This window comes from Primulina eburnea, chromosome 15 (genome assembly GCF_022965805.1).
Source record: "Primulina eburnea isolate SZY01 chromosome 15, ASM2296580v1, whole genome shotgun sequence".
NCBI classification, from domain to species: domain Eukaryota; kingdom Viridiplantae; phylum Streptophyta; class Magnoliopsida; order Lamiales; family Gesneriaceae; genus Primulina; species Primulina eburnea.
Window position 1 is genome coordinate 25,192,482 of NC_133115.1, and position 18,027 is coordinate 25,210,508.

The following is an 18,027-nucleotide window of genomic DNA, read 5'->3' on the forward strand; positions in this document are numbered from 1 at the left end:
TGTGACCAAATTATGAATGGGTTTGGAAGTCGGTGAACGTGGCCGAGGACCTCTCCGCCCCGTTAAATTATGAACGGGTTTAGATCATGATTGGAAAGCGTTAAATTATGAACGTGGACCAATCAGCCCATTAAATTATGAACGAGGATCTCATGTATGTGGCAGTGGATACGTCCCTGTCATCCTAGTACTGTGGTTTAGTCTGGTCAGTCAATTATGTTGTGGGTCACTTACTTTGAAACATCCTCTACGCAAAAATGATGAAGCCATGTATGTTTAAGTATGTTCAAGTATGCAAGCATGTTTAAGAAATGTTTATAGAACGTCTAAGTATGTATGTACGTATGTTCAAGTTTTATTTTACAAGTTCAAGTTTAAAGTATGTATGTCCTATTTTAAAGTTGCATGTGATTTTATTACGTAGTACTCGTTATCTCCAGTTTATACGTGTTGAGTCTTTAGACTCACTAGGCTTGATTGATGTAGGTGAGGATGTTTATGAGAGACAAGAGGTGGGGACCAAGGAGCAGGCTTGGACTGAGTGGGAGGCTAAACCCGAGGACCGCCCATGTTTTTAAGTCTTTATGAAAACGTTCAAACACTTTTGTCAAACTCTATTTTTAGACCTTTGTTTGTGACAAATGATTGAGACGTACAGTTATTTTATCGAATTTTGAACGTTCATGTTTTATTTAAGAGAATTTTTAATTTTTCCGCAAATTTTGAATAGTAAAAGTACGGTACGTTACAATAATGGTATAAAACCGTAAAATATTAAAACAAATATTGTTTTTAAATAAAAGTCAATAAAACTCAAGTTATATATCGATGACAAAAACTTGTGTGAGACGATCTCACGGGTCGTACTTGTGAGACGGATCTCTTATTTGTGTCATTCATGAAAAAGTATTACTTTTTATGCGAAGAGTATTACTTTTTATTATGAATATGGGTAGGGTTGACCCATCTCACAGATTAAGATCCGTGAGACGGTCTCACATGAGACCCATTTTATATTGATTTGCTGAACACCTACTTTAACATCAATATATATAAATAAAGTAACTTTTCCTTGTGATTTAAATATAATATATATACACACACTATATTATTAAGTTTGAAACACTTAGAATAATTAACTTTGGATATCATCGTTTGTTTAAAAAATTATATATATATATATATATATATATATATATATATATATATAATTACATGAATAAAGTGCTAAAATTTTGATATAAGTTATCATATCTCCGTGGATATAGTCTTTATTTTTTAATCAATAAGTTGCAGTTCTATTTTTACTTGGGTCTTTTTATTTTTACTTTATTTTTTCTAATTATTTTTTAAATTTATATTTCAAAATGATAGTGTAGTCTATCATTATTTTTTTATAATTATATTTTGATCTTTATTTAACTATAAATCAAATAAAATATGCACTAATATAAATGAATATAATAATTCTTTAATGTAAACATTAATTTATATGGGAGTTTGGCTGACATATTTTAGATAAAAAGGTTTCAATTTTATTTATGTATTGACGATATTATATTAGTCTCCCATAATGCAGACAAAATCGATTGTAAGCGTCGACAAGGATCGGCCAGAAGGGATCTTTAGCTAATGGGCTCTCCACAAATATATTATATTTTAATAACAATTTTATTTCTTTCCAGAAGGTGTCCACAAATATATTATATTTTTATAACAAATTTTTTTTTTTTGGATCGTGACTATTTTTTTATAATTAAATGTCAAATTCAAAATCTCGTACTAAAATTGAGGTATACTACAAATCATCAGTGATCTTATTTTCTTTTCAAAAAGTAAGTGTTTTATAATTTGATATATAGATATTCATGATCTCTTTTCAATGGAAATAAAAAAGGCAAAAACTTGTGTGAGACGGTTTCACGGGTCATATTTTGTGAAACGGATCTTTATTTGGGTAATCCATGAAAAAGTATTACTTTTTATGCTAAGAGTATTATTTTTTATAGTGAATATGGGTAAGGTTGACCCGTCTCACAGATTGAGATCCGTGAGACGGTCTCACATGAGACCTACTCATTAAAAAAAACGTTTTAATTTTAATTGTTAATTTTTTAAACTATTAGAATTTTTCATATTAAAACATTTTTTAATTGATAGAAAAATATGGGGTTTTTTATAAATCCTTTCCATTTTTTAATGATATTTTCAATTTCAAATTCCACATAATTTCGTTCAATCCAATGTGATAGCTCTTGTGATTAAGATGTTTATATATTTTTATAATATAAATTTAAACAAATGAGCTATATGCTCCATAACTCGTATATTTTCTTAATAAATTTTATTCCAACCAAAGAATAAAGTTCGACCAAGTAGTTCATTTATTTCAAATACACAAAAACGATTATCCATCCATTATTCAATTTCGTAAGACGAATATATTTGTGAGAGAGATCTACTACTCGATCAAACTCATGAAAAATATTAATTTTTATATAAAAAATATTATTTTTTATGATAAATATATATCGAGTAACTCGTCTTACGAATATAAATCCGCGAGACGGTTTGTCATATAAACTCTTTTCAAATAAGACATTAATCGACCTTGTACTCTAGACATTAATCGACCTCTTACTCTAGACATTAATTCACCTTGTACTCATGCGTAGAGAATTTGAAGTGTGTAGATGCTGTTCAACTACCCTCTGATATTTTTGTTTTTAGTTGACCTACAACTGTTTGAATAGCTTCCATTAATCTTGTCATTATTTTTTGGATGCTTTTGAAGATTTTTTTTTTGTAAGCACCTTAGGCTATCAAAAGACAGGATGAAATGTTTGGGATTTTACTAAAAGAGTAGGTCTCTTGTGAGACGGTTTCACGAATCTTTATTTGTGAGACGGGTTAACTCTACCAATAATCACAATAAAAAATAATACTCTTAGGTTCCATTTGGTACCAATAATCACAATAAAAAATAATCACTTTAATTATTAATCATTTACTTATCCTATCACGTATAACAAACGGAGCCTGAAGATATTATCGGTTGTCTTTCAATAATCCCATTCTTAAAAATTTCATCAAATGACGACTCAAGAAAACTAAATATTTTAATATTAATTGTAAAATCAAATGTTTGTTATGTTCGAATGATCGTTGGGTTCTTCGACTCAGTCTTAGTAAGAGGGGGAAGGGTTAAGGATTTACCCGCAAGATCACCGGTTTCTTGTTGGTGAAAACCACTTGCCCCCTCCTCTTCTGAGGGTGTACAATATGGTGTTTTTTTATAGAGCACACGGAAAAGATTTAAGAAGTGATATGAAACAATCAAAATTTTTATGATATGAACCAAACATAGCCTAATATATAGAGACAAAAAAAAATCATAAAATATGGAACTCTAAATATTCAAAAATAATTTAAGTAATGTTTTCAAAAAATACAAAACCCTTTTTCATGTATTTTGATATATTATTGTGAGAAATTTATTTTTAGGAATTGTGAATAGTAATCACATATGATTACAATTGGCATGTGAGTTGTTGACTCCTTGGAGATGAATCATAAGATACAATTGCAGAAACAGAAACAAAATCGCGGATTGTCATACATTCTTGTGAGAAAAGTATTTCGGAATTGCATAATGTAAAATATCCCTAAAAACCTATGACAATCATGCTCAAAGAATCTGTCCATCTCATCAGATTCAAAACGCTGAAAGTTTTTAACAAAGAATCAAAGAATACGGATTTGATTGAAAGTAAAAGTCAAATAAGGGAACTGAAACTCTCCATTGGAACAGATTCTTCGAGCATGGAAGCTGCCTGGAAACAGTCGACGGCATCAGAGATCCTTCCATCATCTTTATGAACCTTGCCTAAGTAGCACCAAGCCATAGCATTGGTAGGTTCAATCCTTAATGCATCTGAAAGAAGACTTCGAATTGAAAGGCATCAGATGATGACGCTAGCAAAATGCATCTCAGCTTTTCTTCATAACATATTCTTGACACTACACATCATTTGTCTGCACTCAAAAGGACTTGGCTTTTGTCTTTTTAAGTAAAATAATGTTAAATTCAGAAGGAAAATGGATTTGACGGAGTGAAAATCCTAATACTCCTTTTTTAATAGGACAAATCCCAAACGATTTCTGAGAAAATAAGACATTCCTAGGTTCATAAAATTACATACTCTGATTCTTTAAAAAAAATAAAAAAAATTCATACTCTGCTTCGTTTTACAAACAATTTTCCCGTAAGATGTAAGAACCGATTTTTTTAGCATGCAATTAATAATTATAAGGAAATTGTAAGATTTTATTTATTGTATGAATGAGATGTACATATGGGAAAATAATTGAGTGTTGGAATCTTGATTATCAAGTCAATCCAAGTAGGACCAAGGCAAGCAAATTTCGAAATTTATGGGAAGGATTTTTTTCAAGAATTGAATATCATACAATTAAGAAGATTTAAGGCATGAATAATGCTAGATATTTTCGAAATTCCCTTAGGTTAAATGCCAATATTTTGTAAGGATTAGTTGCTTGGTTATTTGGAAGGAAATCATCAAAACTCTTCACCAAAACCGTTGGATCTAGCAACCTAAATTCTGAATTAATCAAGAGCGTTGGATTAGAGAATGAATCCCCCAACTTTAGTAGCAATATTTTCGAAAAGCAGCAAGAGAATTGGAGCCAATTTTGAGAGATTTGGCATAAATTTTTGGTAGGATTCTTGTATCAAATTTAGATCCATCTCCTTCACCTATAAATACCACACCATCCCTACTCATTCTCCACCCATAAAATTCGAAATCCTAGAGCTGAAAGCCACGAAATTCAGCAGCATTCCCTAGCCGAAACTCTGCTCGAAAATCGTCCCGAAGTTACACCAAAAGTCGAAGCCGAGGCGCTGTCCGAGCAGAGCAAGAAACGACCCTATTTCCGAGCCGAACATCCACGTTTTTAGCATCAATAATTACGGTAAGTGGCTGTTTTAAATACTTATAATTTCGGTTTTATGAATGTGGAACTTTCGGTTTTGTTGGTTTAAAAAATTCGGTCGAACTTCGTATCCTGTCTATACGTTTTACCGAAATTTGATCAGTTATGTGTTGACACTGTGAGGATTCCCTGAAAATGCGGAGGAATTCCAACATATGCCCTTAACAGTGGATAGAACTGTTTTATGGCCTCGCCCCCTTAGAGGATCACACTTAGGGACTGACGTCAGTAAAACGTGGTGAAAGGTTTGTGTGAAAAATCGCAGTGTTATTATGTTATGAAATTTACGTTACGATTATTGAAACAGCAGTTTTACGGTTTATGTTATGATTCGAAATGCTATGAAAAAGGTTTATGTTGTGTTCAATGTACCCCATGTACTGAAGTATTCCCAAAATCACTCACCTCCTTAACAACAACTTCCCAGATTAAGTCCGAGAACAGCTTTGAGGATGGAAAAGTCGGAAAATTTTGATACGGTTGGTGATTTGCCGGATTAGTGATAAGTTTTATTATGAATGTTTATGGTTTAATTAAATTGTAAGACGCTTCCGCATTATTTAATATTTCGTTGGATTTTGTTATTGTAAAGACGATGTTTTTGTGGGAATTATGATATATATATAAACTGGTTCGGTTTAAACTGTGATACAAAGGCTTGTTATTTTCAATTGTGTGATTGTGAAACGACGCCGGTGTCAATCCCGAGTTTCGGGACGTGACATAAGATGGAAAAGTTGCTACTTCCCATATTTTAAACTTTAATAGTTATTCCTAGCATAAATTTTGTGCGTAATTACCTCTCTCAGAACCGAGGTATTTTTTTTGCACAAATAAACCTAGTAGATAATCAGAGGCACTTAGTAATGCAGCCAGCAGCCGACTGTATATTTAATTAACCTTTGCTTCTCTCACTTCCCCATTTCAACTAGGAAGTTGTACAAGCTTGATTATAGGTGTAAATTGTTAATTATATTGATTTTGAAACTGGATCCCCGAAAGAATTTCGCCTTCTTTCCCTGCACTTCTAACTTTGCTTTTGATGATTTTGTACTGCAGTTTTAGGACTTCCGACTCTAACATAAACTGAGACTGGTCAAAATTTGGCAATGATTTCTTCTCGAATAATAGGCCAATGACGGTGTGCTTATGGCCCGACTCTGTCAACTTACATTGACTTTTGTCAGAAGTTTGCCAATGACGGTGTGCTTATGGCCCGACTCTGTCAACTTACATTGACTTTTGTCAGAAGTTTGCCAATGACGGTGTGCTTATGGCCCGACTCTGTCAACTTACATTGACAAACTTCTGACAAAAGGAAATGCGAGTTTCAAAGACCATAACAGTGAACTTGCTTAGATAAATACCAGAAATGGAAAAAGAATTATAACTAAATATTCCTCTCTTTCCATACGTGTCCGGTGTTAATAATGTAGTAATTTCCGGTGGAGCAGGCGAAGAAAGATTATTAGTGTACTGTGCACAAGGATTCCTGTCTGGATCCATGTAAATTATAATCATAAGCATATCAAAATAAACTTCTAATTTTTTCAGCAATCTTTGTCTACCAGCAGCCCAATAAATTCAGCTTCCTTCATATCAGAGAGCATCTTCACTTGTCATCTTTTGGTAAATCAACAAGCACTTTAGGAACATTCAGACATAAATTCTTAAAGATAATTCATCTTTCCTCACTTTCATTCTCCCTCTTCACCCCCTAGACACTCCATTCTCCCCTGATTGCTTCCTGATTTACCATAAACAGTAGTCACCAGATGTTTATATTAAGCTCTGGAAATGCTTAGCAGCAACTAGATGCTAAGATGGCACCTTTTAACAGGGAGAGCAGTCAACCTTCCTACCAATGTATTCCAGAGGAAAACCAGTACTTGCACGTACTGGCAAGGAGTTTGTAAAATTTGAACAGAAACAGACGAAATGGAATCTACTACCAGTGAAAGTGAATAGAGATCTTCAGTGTTCATAAATGCTAAGAAGCTTGAGTGATTACCTTCAGTGTGTAGGATTTCAGCTGAATATTCTTTCAGAGCCCTAGCTTCTTGCAAGCATATCTCTGCATCCTTCCAATGAGAAAGGCTAGAGTATAATTTGCAAGTCCATGCCACAGTTTCATATTCATTAATTTTATCATCCTCCGTTTGGGTTTGAAGGATAGGATAACTAATGAGTAGTATGTAAATGATAAAGGAAATGATGGTGGTGTGATGGTAATATATGGTAGTAACATACTATTGTGTTTGGTAAGATTTGTAAGTGTAGGTAATTTGAATTTTTTGATGAAAGACAAAATTGCCCTTCTCCTTCGCGGCTCGGCGGCGAGGGCGACAGTGGCGGCGGCGACGGCGACAGGCGACAAACGGCCGGCCGAGAAAACGGGCCGGCGGCTTCAGCGGCGGCCTGCCGGTGGGTCGGCGGTCCGGCGTCGGCCGGAGGAACGGATCGGCGGAGTCAGCGGCGTGCCGGCCGGTGGACGGCGTTTCAGGCGGTGGTCGTCCGGAGGCGGTCGGCCGGCGGCGGCGGTCCGGCGGGCGGTCGGCCGGCGGCGGTAATGGCGGCGGCGGCGGTCGGTGGCGGGAAGTGGTGGTGAGTTTGAATATAAGAGAAGGGTAAAATTGGAAAAATAGGAGGTATTAAGAGTGGGATAAATAATCCTAGGGGGTGAGGAGGTACTATTTTAACCTACCTAATATAACCTAATCATTCATAGGAGGGATTGAGTAGGTTAAATAATCACGCGTACCAAACAGCTGACTAAGTAGGATAAAAAAAATTGGAAAATGCTACGTGTACATAATGGGTTACATAGAGGCTTACATGTAATTATTAATTAATTATTAAATTACAAATAAAACCCTCACCCTAAATTGATAGACTACCTATTCTATTAATTATTTCTTCTCCTATCTCAGCCCTCACTCCAAATCGATTGACCGTATCTTTCTTCTCCTCTCCCAACCCTCGCTTCCAAATCCATATGCGGTAAAGACGAAGAAAAAATCGAGATCATAGAAATATTCTATTGCTTATCGAGACGACCATCTATTCTCTCTGTTTTACATCTTTATTACTGTAAATTAAGGTTAGTTTTTTTCTTCCAATTTGTTGTTTCGTTTGTTTTAGATGTAGATTCGTAAAAGAGATTGTAGATTGTTTCGTTTGTCTAATTCTAATTTTGGCAATATAATAATTTATTATTGTAGTTACAATCATTAATTTTTTTAATTTTAAAAATCATTACTATTAATTTTTTATATGATTTATTAAATATTGAAAAATATAATATTTATCAAAATATATATTTTTTTTTAAAAAAAATTGCATTATAAATCTCAAGACTTGCATTAAAAAAAACAATTTAATATTATTGATAGGAGAAGAAATAATGAATGGAATGTGTAGTCTATCAATTTAGGATGAGGGTTTAATTGTAATTTAATAATTAATTAATAATTACATGTAAGCCTCTATGTAACCCATTATGTACACATAGCATTACCCAAAAAAATTATCCCCCCTTATCCCTCAAACCAAACGCCCCTAACAGATAAGGTAATGATTATGGCACCAAGTTAAAAAATTCAAATGATATAGTTAACAATAAGATTTATCTCTGAAATCAAGGTCTCTTGCTTTTCCTTGAAGCAATTCATGAAACACACAGAAATAAACAAAAACTCCATAGCTAACAGTCCAAGTCAGGGGAATCAGAATTTAACCTAAGGTGCACTTCCGAGAGAACCATATGTTTTTCTTTGGGCTTGGACCAAAGCAAGAAGATAACGGTAAGTCTCAATAGCATCCATGTGTCGTAACTGAGATATTTTGAGCTTTGCTTTCATCCTAAGCAGTGGTCCTTGATCCCACTTTGCGGTTTCATCTAATGCCGCATCTATAACCGCTTCAGCCTCAGAAAAACGTTGCTGAGCAGATAAAACTAATGCGAGCAGTCTCCAAACTCTTATCGTTGATCCTCCGGTTGCATCAATATGCTGCTCCGCATATCGCAAAGCTGCATCTAGATTCCGGTGCTCAGCATATTGAACTCCTAAGTCAAATATCAGATCTGCATTTCCATGCTCTAGGCCTAATGCACTTTCCAATGATTTCAGACTTTCCGACTGAAAACGAGATCTCTCTAAATCTGACGAAGAAATTTTCGTTTGCTTTCCCAAGCAAAGGCCTAACAGATGAAGGCCCACACCTTTTAAATGTGCTTTTGATTCACGTGCATTTTCAATTACTCTCTCTGCATATTTCATTCCTTCTGAAGCAAGCAATACATCCTCACTACAAATTTTGGCAGCCAGTAATAATGACATAATATCATCAGGATCTTCGTGTTGGTGCAGAGACTTCCTAAGCAAATCTAAGGCAGATTTATTCAGTCCATCCCCACTAAAAGACAGTGCCAAGGCTTTCCATCTGTCATTACGATGTACTACTCCGGGCATGATCTCTTCAAGTTGCTTTGCCAAAACAGAAGTTCGGCTGCAGACCGACAGAGCAAAACTAAGGTGCTCCATAACAGATGGATCCCAATTGGTATTTCCGAGGTAGAACTTCCTCATAAGAATCATCAAAAGCAAAATGGCCTCCTCAAGATTGTTTTTAGGTACATAAGAACCATCAACCTGTACAGCTAAACTAGGTGGATTCGCTTCTACCCCACCATACAACAAGAAAAGTGCAAATGCTTTTTGAATTCTTGCACATCACTCATTGTCAAGGTTCCATTGACTAAGAAGGGCTCTGCGGTATGCAGATATTGCTTCGGAATAACAGCCAGCTTGTTTCCATAACTCAGGGAGTAGTTCAATAGCATGACTAACAGTGTCTTGCAGCTTATCCTCTACCATCACATCGGGTATACCATTATCAAATATCTTTTCAACCGCATCAAGCACACTTTTGCATTCTTGAGCAGCCTCTTAAAAAATCCAGAAGAAGTAATTACATTTCACAAATTTGCAATAATTTATTTTTTGTAGCTAATTCTGTTCGAGAAAAAGGTGCAGGGATAGGATTGATATGAATGTTCATTATAATCGTACTTTCCAAATTGTTTACAGAATTATACCTGTTTACTTTCCCAGCTTCTGAAGAGACTTGGCTTTCAAATATATGGCTTCAAGCACAACATTTGTAGCATGCTGAGGGACAGCACTTACTGCTTCATTGCGGGAGCGGCTTTTTTTGGAGGGTTGTTTATCACTGAATGAATGTTGCATTCGTTGTATGGCTGCCTGAAGATCAATGCCATCGAAAACTCGTAGGGCACCTTCAACATTTCCTCGTTGATACTCTAACTTTCCGAGAAGAGCTCTTGCTTCCTGAAAATAATTTGATAAAGTGTCATTTTTGACACGTACCTTCAATCCAGTCATAAAAAAAACAGTAAAGTTGTGCTCAAGAATATCCACTAAGATGAGAAATCAAATAATGATACTGAGTTACTGACACAAACACCTTTCACTGTAATACTCACTGCACAAACTCAAAAATTATCAGCAATTCTATAACCAATGCAAAAATACATCCTTACGTTCACGATCAGTAATTATATCATCCCAAAAATCTGAAGGTTCACGTGAACCACATGCATGCAAGTTATCAATTTCTTTGGCATTTTAATTAATTATTTTTAATGCATTTAATGCATGTTTGTGATATGAATGTGTTTTGTTGCATGGTTTATTGAATTTTAATGCATAGGGACTTTTAGTAGTTTTCACGCTCGAACGAGGAATGGATACCAGTTTAATTAAGGAAAAAAATATTTTTATTAAATAATTATTTTAAATTTTTTAATATATGGTGTTAATAAGGGTGATTTTCGAAAATGAGTCTTGCTAAAGTATTATTACTCGACGAGTCGTATTTTAAACTGGTAAGCAAAATTTAGCGATTCGGGGACTTTTTGAGAACTCGGACAATATTTCAAAAACGTACCTAAACGAAATATTTTCGAGAATGTTTTTGGGCTTGATGGGATTATTTTATTGCTAATTAGGCAAAGGCACGTCCTATACCTTGTTTTTCTCATCATTCACATCAATATATGTTTTTTGTGTGTTCATGAATGGAAAACATCAGATTTAATATGTTATGTGCATGAGGACCGAAATTTCATGGCAAAACTTCACTTTTTCTTCATGAAACTCACGTTTTTGTTGACATGGTCGTAGGGCTGCCGGGTTTTACGTTAAGAGACGATTTACAGCAGGTTCAGGGAAGGTTTAAGGGTTGAGACCAGGTCTGAAGCGAGCGGCTTAGGGGTCGACCTGATCTTGTGTTCTTGGTGGTTGTTATGGCTAGATCGGGTAAAGGGGGAGAGCAGCGTGCATGGGCTCGGTCCAAGCTATGGTCCAGACCCTGGTGGGTCCGTGTAAAGGCTGGAAACGATCCATGAGCTGCTGGACGGAAGGTTGGGGGTGGTTCGAAAGTTATGTGGCAAGTTGGGTTGTGTCACGGGTGAGCCGAGTGATCCGACATGTAGAGGCTGTAGGCGTGGGTTTGGTTGTTCCAGGAGGGAGTTCATTGCTTGTTCTTGGTCTTAGGATAGTTGGTTAAGGGCTGGTCACGTCGGTTTCGGGCCTAGGGTCGAGTTGTGGGAGCTAGGTGCACTAGGGTTCGAAAGTTCTCACGTGCAGAAAATTCCAGCAGCTGGTCGAGGTTTTCGAGGGCTTTAAGGGGTCTGAAATGTGTGATTTAGGGGCTGGTAGGGCGTGAATAAGTAGTTGTTAGAATTTAGGAAAGTTTGGTCAAGTTTCGGGTTGATTCGGGTTAAAACCGAGACTCCACTCCAAGTTTTAAAACAAATCATATAAGTTATGAAACGGACTCGAGTTTACGTCTAAGAAACGATTATAAATATGTTTTGAGGTGTTTGGTTGGCTTCGAGTCGAAATTTTAAGGTCCAGCATAAAACGGTCAATTAGGGTTTCCAGGGGCAAAATGATCATTTTGCCCTCGGGTGGTCACAAAAATTTCATTTTTAAATGTTTATGATATCACGAACATGATTTTTTAGGGAAATATGAAAAATACGTCGCATGCTTGATTTTAAGAAAATTTACGTATATGCATGATTTTTATAAGTGATGAATACGATGACGTGTTCTTGAAGGAAGGGAGTTTGTTGTGGCTAGTAATATGATAGGATAATACGATGACATGTAAGTCCAATGCTCAGTGGATAGGTAATACTGTCGCTGATGTCCCTGCCGTCAGGTACCGCGATGGATCCATTGGCTAATAAGATAATATGAAAGTCACAACTAACAAATGAAATTCAAATAAAGAAAATTAAACACGTATATGTTGACATGATGAGATATTTTATGGACACGTTTATGCTTTGACATGTTATATTTAAGCTCATGCTTTTAAGATCATGAAAGGTATTTTAATTACAGTATTTTTCACGGTTGCATGCTATGTATATGTACTTGCTATCACGGTTTAGGTGTGTTGAGTCTTTAGACTCACTAAATGTGAATATGCAGGTGAGCATATTGATGAAGAGACTGGAGGCGTCGAAACTGAGTAGGCGAAGCTGGAGGTGCATGTGAAAACCCGAGGACCTTGCATTTCTTACGCATAATATGATTATGAGACATGGGTTGAAGCAACATTTTTAAATGATTATGAATCTTGTTTTACTTTGTCGAGTTGTCAGCCTTTTGGCATTACGCTCGAGTTTTGACTTTTAAAATAGAAGACTTGGAGATTGATTACATTTTAAGATTTTGTGTAGTTGCAGTTATTTTTATTAAGTGATTGGATGAATTATAAAACGCCTGATTAAATTATTTAAATGTTTATGAGTGTGTGTATTTTCGGTCATAGCTTTAAAAAAATTATTTCAGCAGTTATTTTAAGTAGTAGATGTTTGAGTTGGTATCAGAGCAAGGGTCCTGTGTAGGGTTGTTTCACTCCCAGATTCAGCAGCTCGGTCTTCAAGTCTCAAGTCTGTAAGTTTACATGATTTGAAAGTTTTAATTCTATCACCTGTATGTTTACATGATATATTTTAAGTAGTAGATGTTTGAGTTGGTATCAGAGCAAGGGTCCTGTGTAGGGTTGTTTCACTCCCAGATTCAGCAGCTCGGTCTTCAAGTCTCAAGTCTGTAAGTTACATGATTTGAAAGTTTAATTCTATCACCTGTATGTTTACATGATATACATTTTACAATACATGTTTATCTGTCTATATGCTACAATATGAATAAGAAATTATATGATTATCATGCATGCTGGGTTGTGGTGGAATTGGACATGATTAAGAATTTGGCTAATGGGCGTTAGGATATGATTGAAAATGGTTTGACTACATTGATTTTTGGCTAGTAGTACTGATGTTCTACTTTTTGGGTCATAAGTTAGTCATGAAAATTATGAATGTTTTTGGGACATGTAGATTTCTAAGAAAATACCGATGATTCGTGATTACTAGTTAAGTTAATTTTTGAGAATTTCATATAAGGAATAATGATTCAAATATACGACGATCTTTAGAAGTATAAAAACGTATAATTTTAGATTTTAGTTATTGATGGAAATGTAAGACTGGTTATTAGAATTGATTTTTGGATTTAATAAGCTTAAGACTGATTGAACTTTATGTTAGAGGATATCTATAAAATGGAATTGAGAACGCCAAGAACTTATGGGTAATTGTAGAATTTTGAAAATTTAGGACAAATTAGATAATTTTCGAAGAAATTAGGAATTAATTTTGCATTTGTTCAAAATTTTGGGGACTGGTTTAGCAACAAGCGAGAATTGGATGGTTTAAATGATAGGAATTTTCGATGACTTAGGCTTGAAGGGATATTTAAAACCTTGAAATATCAGGAATTATAATGTTATAAAGAATGGTAATCAAGGGCATTGTAGGATGAATCAATATTGGGCTTGAAAATCTAAGCTTGTGGCAAATTACAATTAAAATGATGACAATTTAAGGTAAAGTTGATTAGTTAAGCTATAGGATTAGACATTAAGATAACATATTTTTGGGAACTTAAGTTTGATGTATCATAAGTTTTAATGTTTTTAAGATCATGAAAGGTATTTTAATTACAGTATTTTTCACGGTTGCATGTTATGTATATTTACTTGCTATCACGGTTCAGGTGTGTTGAGTTTTTAGAACCACTAAGTGTAAATGATGCAGGTGAGCATATTGATGAGGAGACTGGAGGCGCTGAAGACTGAGTAGGCGGAGCTGGGGGTACACGTGAAAACCCGATGACCTTGCATTTCTTCCGCATAATATGATTATGAGACATGGGTTGAAGCAACATTTTTAAATGATTATGAATCTTGTTTTACTTTGTCGAGTTGTCAGGCTTTTGGCATTACGCTCGAGTTTTGACTTTTAAAATAGAATACTAGGAGATTGATTACATTCTAAGATTTTGTGTAATTACAATTATTTTATTAAGTGATTGGATGAATTTTAAAACGCCTGATTAAATTATTTAAATGCTTATGAGTTTGGTCATAGATTTTAAAAAAAATATTTTAGCAGTTATTTAAGTAGTAGATATTTCAGTAATGATGCTCACAAGATAACAACAAAGAAAGTAGAAATAAATCAATTACATGAAGATTAAAGCTTAAAATCCATGGTAAATGGACACCCACTCAGAAAAAAAAGTAATTCAGAGTAGTGTGAAATTATGGGCAGTTACGTTATGAGACCAACCTCAAAATTGAGTGATAATCCATGCAGATTCAGCCTCCTGGATATTTCCCTCATCAAGCTTTGCTTCGACAACGTTATTTCTCATGCAAACCCCATTCAAACTAACTTGGTGAACTGATGGATCACCCTCAAATTGGGTCCAGTCAGGGGATTCACCTTCTGACATCTCTAATCCCTCCCATTTTTACTGGATCACCTGAAATTCTTCCACACATTAATATCTTTTCAAATAAATAACACAAACAAAGTTTAAAAACTACGAAATTCATAAATTTATGGTTTCAAAGATGTTGAAATGGATCCCACTTCCAAGGGAAACAATTTCAAATTACAAAATTGAAAACTCAAAAATCTAATAAAAAATGGAATCTTTCTGACCGTCAACAATGTAAGTGTACATGGATCAGAATTATGGCCTGACCTAATATACATCCATATTTGAGGGGTACTTATAGAAAGACAGTCCTGTCAGTCAAGAATACACAAAATAATACAACACAACACCAACATTGTCTCGTTCATGGTTTCTGTTTGTTCTCTTGAAATATCACCTAAGTTATGTTTGTAAGAACTTATTTTAATTGGTTCCCAGCTTCTACGAACAATTTTCTAACATTGCATTGACTAAAAGCTTGGAAGAACTTAAAATAAGCATTTGCAAACATTATCTTAGTGGTTTAAGATGTGGCAATCTATCGAATGGGTCAAGAAAGATTTGCAGACGAGTTTCCAGATCCAAGCAAATTTCAGTATTCAGCTAGGAATAGGTACATCGAAAACCCGATTCGATGTTTTTTAGGTGTTCCCAAAATTCCAACAATGGTATCCGAGCATTCGTAGCTCAATCTGCTGTGAACGTAAATCAGTGAAACACCATCAACAAAAGAGTAGGTAAGCTAGATGGATAAAAAAACAATAACAATATTAAAAAGGTGTTAAACCTTAAGATTCATTCATGCGATTAAAGATTCATCACCAAACCCATTAAAATTGAATCTTGTATGTCTAGCGCAGATCGTCAAAAAAATTAATTCAGAAAGCAAAAGGAAAAAAAGGAAGGAAAACTAGAAAGCAACGCCTGAGAGGTATGAGGCTTCCCCATACCCACCATGACATGCTGCCCGTCGCGAGGCTACGGTTCTGCTCCCAAATGCAATGCGACACCGCTTAATTTTCTTAGCGCACGCACAGGTTTTCTGAAGAGATCCTAGAACGGTCGATTCAAATTGTCTACGCACGGAGAGATCGGCTAAAGATTTGATGACGCGACCGTGAGTGGCGTTCGGCGGTGGCAGCTTGCGAAAATGAAGAAGGTGACGATGACGCAATTTGCCCTGACCACCTTCGCTCTTGATTAAATTGAACTTAAACAAACACAAACTAGCCCGGCTTCACTAGTTAGGGCTCGCTTGGTTTTTAGGATGTGATAATTGAATGATTGATAATTTGATTGATAAATGTTTGATAGGATAATTTATGTAAAAAGAGATATCTAATATCATGTGTGGTGTTAAATTAAGATGAGTGATAAAATGATGATAAACCTGAATTTGACCAAACTACCCTTACACTTTTATTTAAAAGTATTTCTCATCACTGTTTACTTTTTCCCCAACCTACTCGTTCTTTGCCAACAAAATCGAACACACGCCATGGGAGATTTGGGAACCCTCTCCAGTTGCTTCGTTCTTGAAGATAGGAAGCCAAGGTGAGTTTCCTGTTATTGATGTCTCCTGGTGCAATCCAAGATTCCAACGATACCGGGAAAAAATCCAACATGCCCCAGCCATAACAACAGTTCTAACAGTCAGCCACCCGTGGATCATTGCAATTTAAGGTGGAACAGTGCAGTATGAGGCCAAGAAGTCCAAGCAGCACAAAGAAACTCAGAAACCCTGATTGCATGTTTACAGCATAAACTTCATTAATATTATCACACTTTATTTAGACAAAAAATAGCCAGCCATCTGCATTTTATTAAATATTGAAAGAAAAATTTGAACTCTAATAAAAGGTGATCAACATACAACAAATTTATTAAACAAAGTCTAGAAAAATGAATGATGATTGGATGAATGATAGTCTCATTGTCTATGTAGAGAGATATATATTTCTGATCGTAGATAATGAATCTATTGTACGAAAGTTTCAAAATATGAAGACTCAAAAAAAACAATTATAATGTAGTTATTTTGTGATGCTTTATGATTAAAAGTGTTTTTTTGTTTTATTAATTATAAAGCTCGGTTTTCAGCTTGTGGAATGGGATTTTCCGGAGACGGTGGTACCGCACTTTCTGTTGGTGGCGCAGGTGGTGGCTCCGATGGCGGCGCCGGTGGAGATTCATTGGTTTGCGCTTCTGAAGGTGGAGGTGCTGCTGCTACATCTGTCTCTGCAGGAGGTGATTTGTCGTCCGACATAGCTGAAGTTTGATCAGGCTTAACCTCCTCAGGTGGTGGAGTTGGTGCCGCCGGAGGAGGTGGAGGGGGAGGAGGAGTCGCAATCTCGTCAACAAAGTAAATTCTCAATCCAATTTCCCCCTGAATCCAACTGAACCAATTCTTCTTCTCCAGGGGATAATAAATCAAGGCCTCCTCACCTTTCTTCACAAACTGCCTGGAACTCAGCTTCACCCTGCCCAGAAAATTATTCCTCGTCGTCGGCCCCAAAATTCGATCATGAAAAACATCGAGTTCCAGCATATCACCAAATAACTCGGAGGCTTTAACAACATTGAACTCAAGGGTTTCGTTCCACACAGGATTCAGGTCCCGAATCATGGCCCTCGTCTTCCTCCGCTGCCCATGAAAATCAAGAACCACATAGGGACTTGAAGCTCCATGGCCATCTTTTGGAAGAAGGTTTCTTGCATCAACAACTTCAACCACAAGCTTCCGAACAACAGCCATTGATCAATTATTGATTAATCACTCTGAAAGTGTGATTATTGGGAAGAAAGAATGCATTGAGATTATAGAGAAAATTTGGGAAGAAGAATGCATTACAGTAGCTTCATGTGCAGCGATTTTTTCTTCAGAATAAATAGTAGACAACAGCGTCTACTCACCCACTTGCATTATTATATTTCTCAGTAAGGGCTATTATAGTCATTTTATTTTTCAGTCCATGCGGATACAAATAATCCACCGAGAATGCATGGATCCATTTTCCAAGTGAAACAGTATAAATTGTCCTACATTTAATCAATGTCAGATTTGTAAATGGAACCAAACAGAAGACTATTTAACAATCCTTACTTAATCACACTTACCAAACAG

At 35.6% G+C, this 18,027-nt stretch overlaps 1 pseudogene; it reads right to left on the reverse strand.

Moving 5' to 3' along the window:
• Positions 1–3,548: 3,548 nt before the first annotated feature.
• On the reverse strand, positions 3,549–16,116 carry LOC140815580 (protein NPG1-like; annotated as a pseudogene).
• Between the last annotated feature and the right edge of the window lie 1,911 nt (positions 16,117–18,027).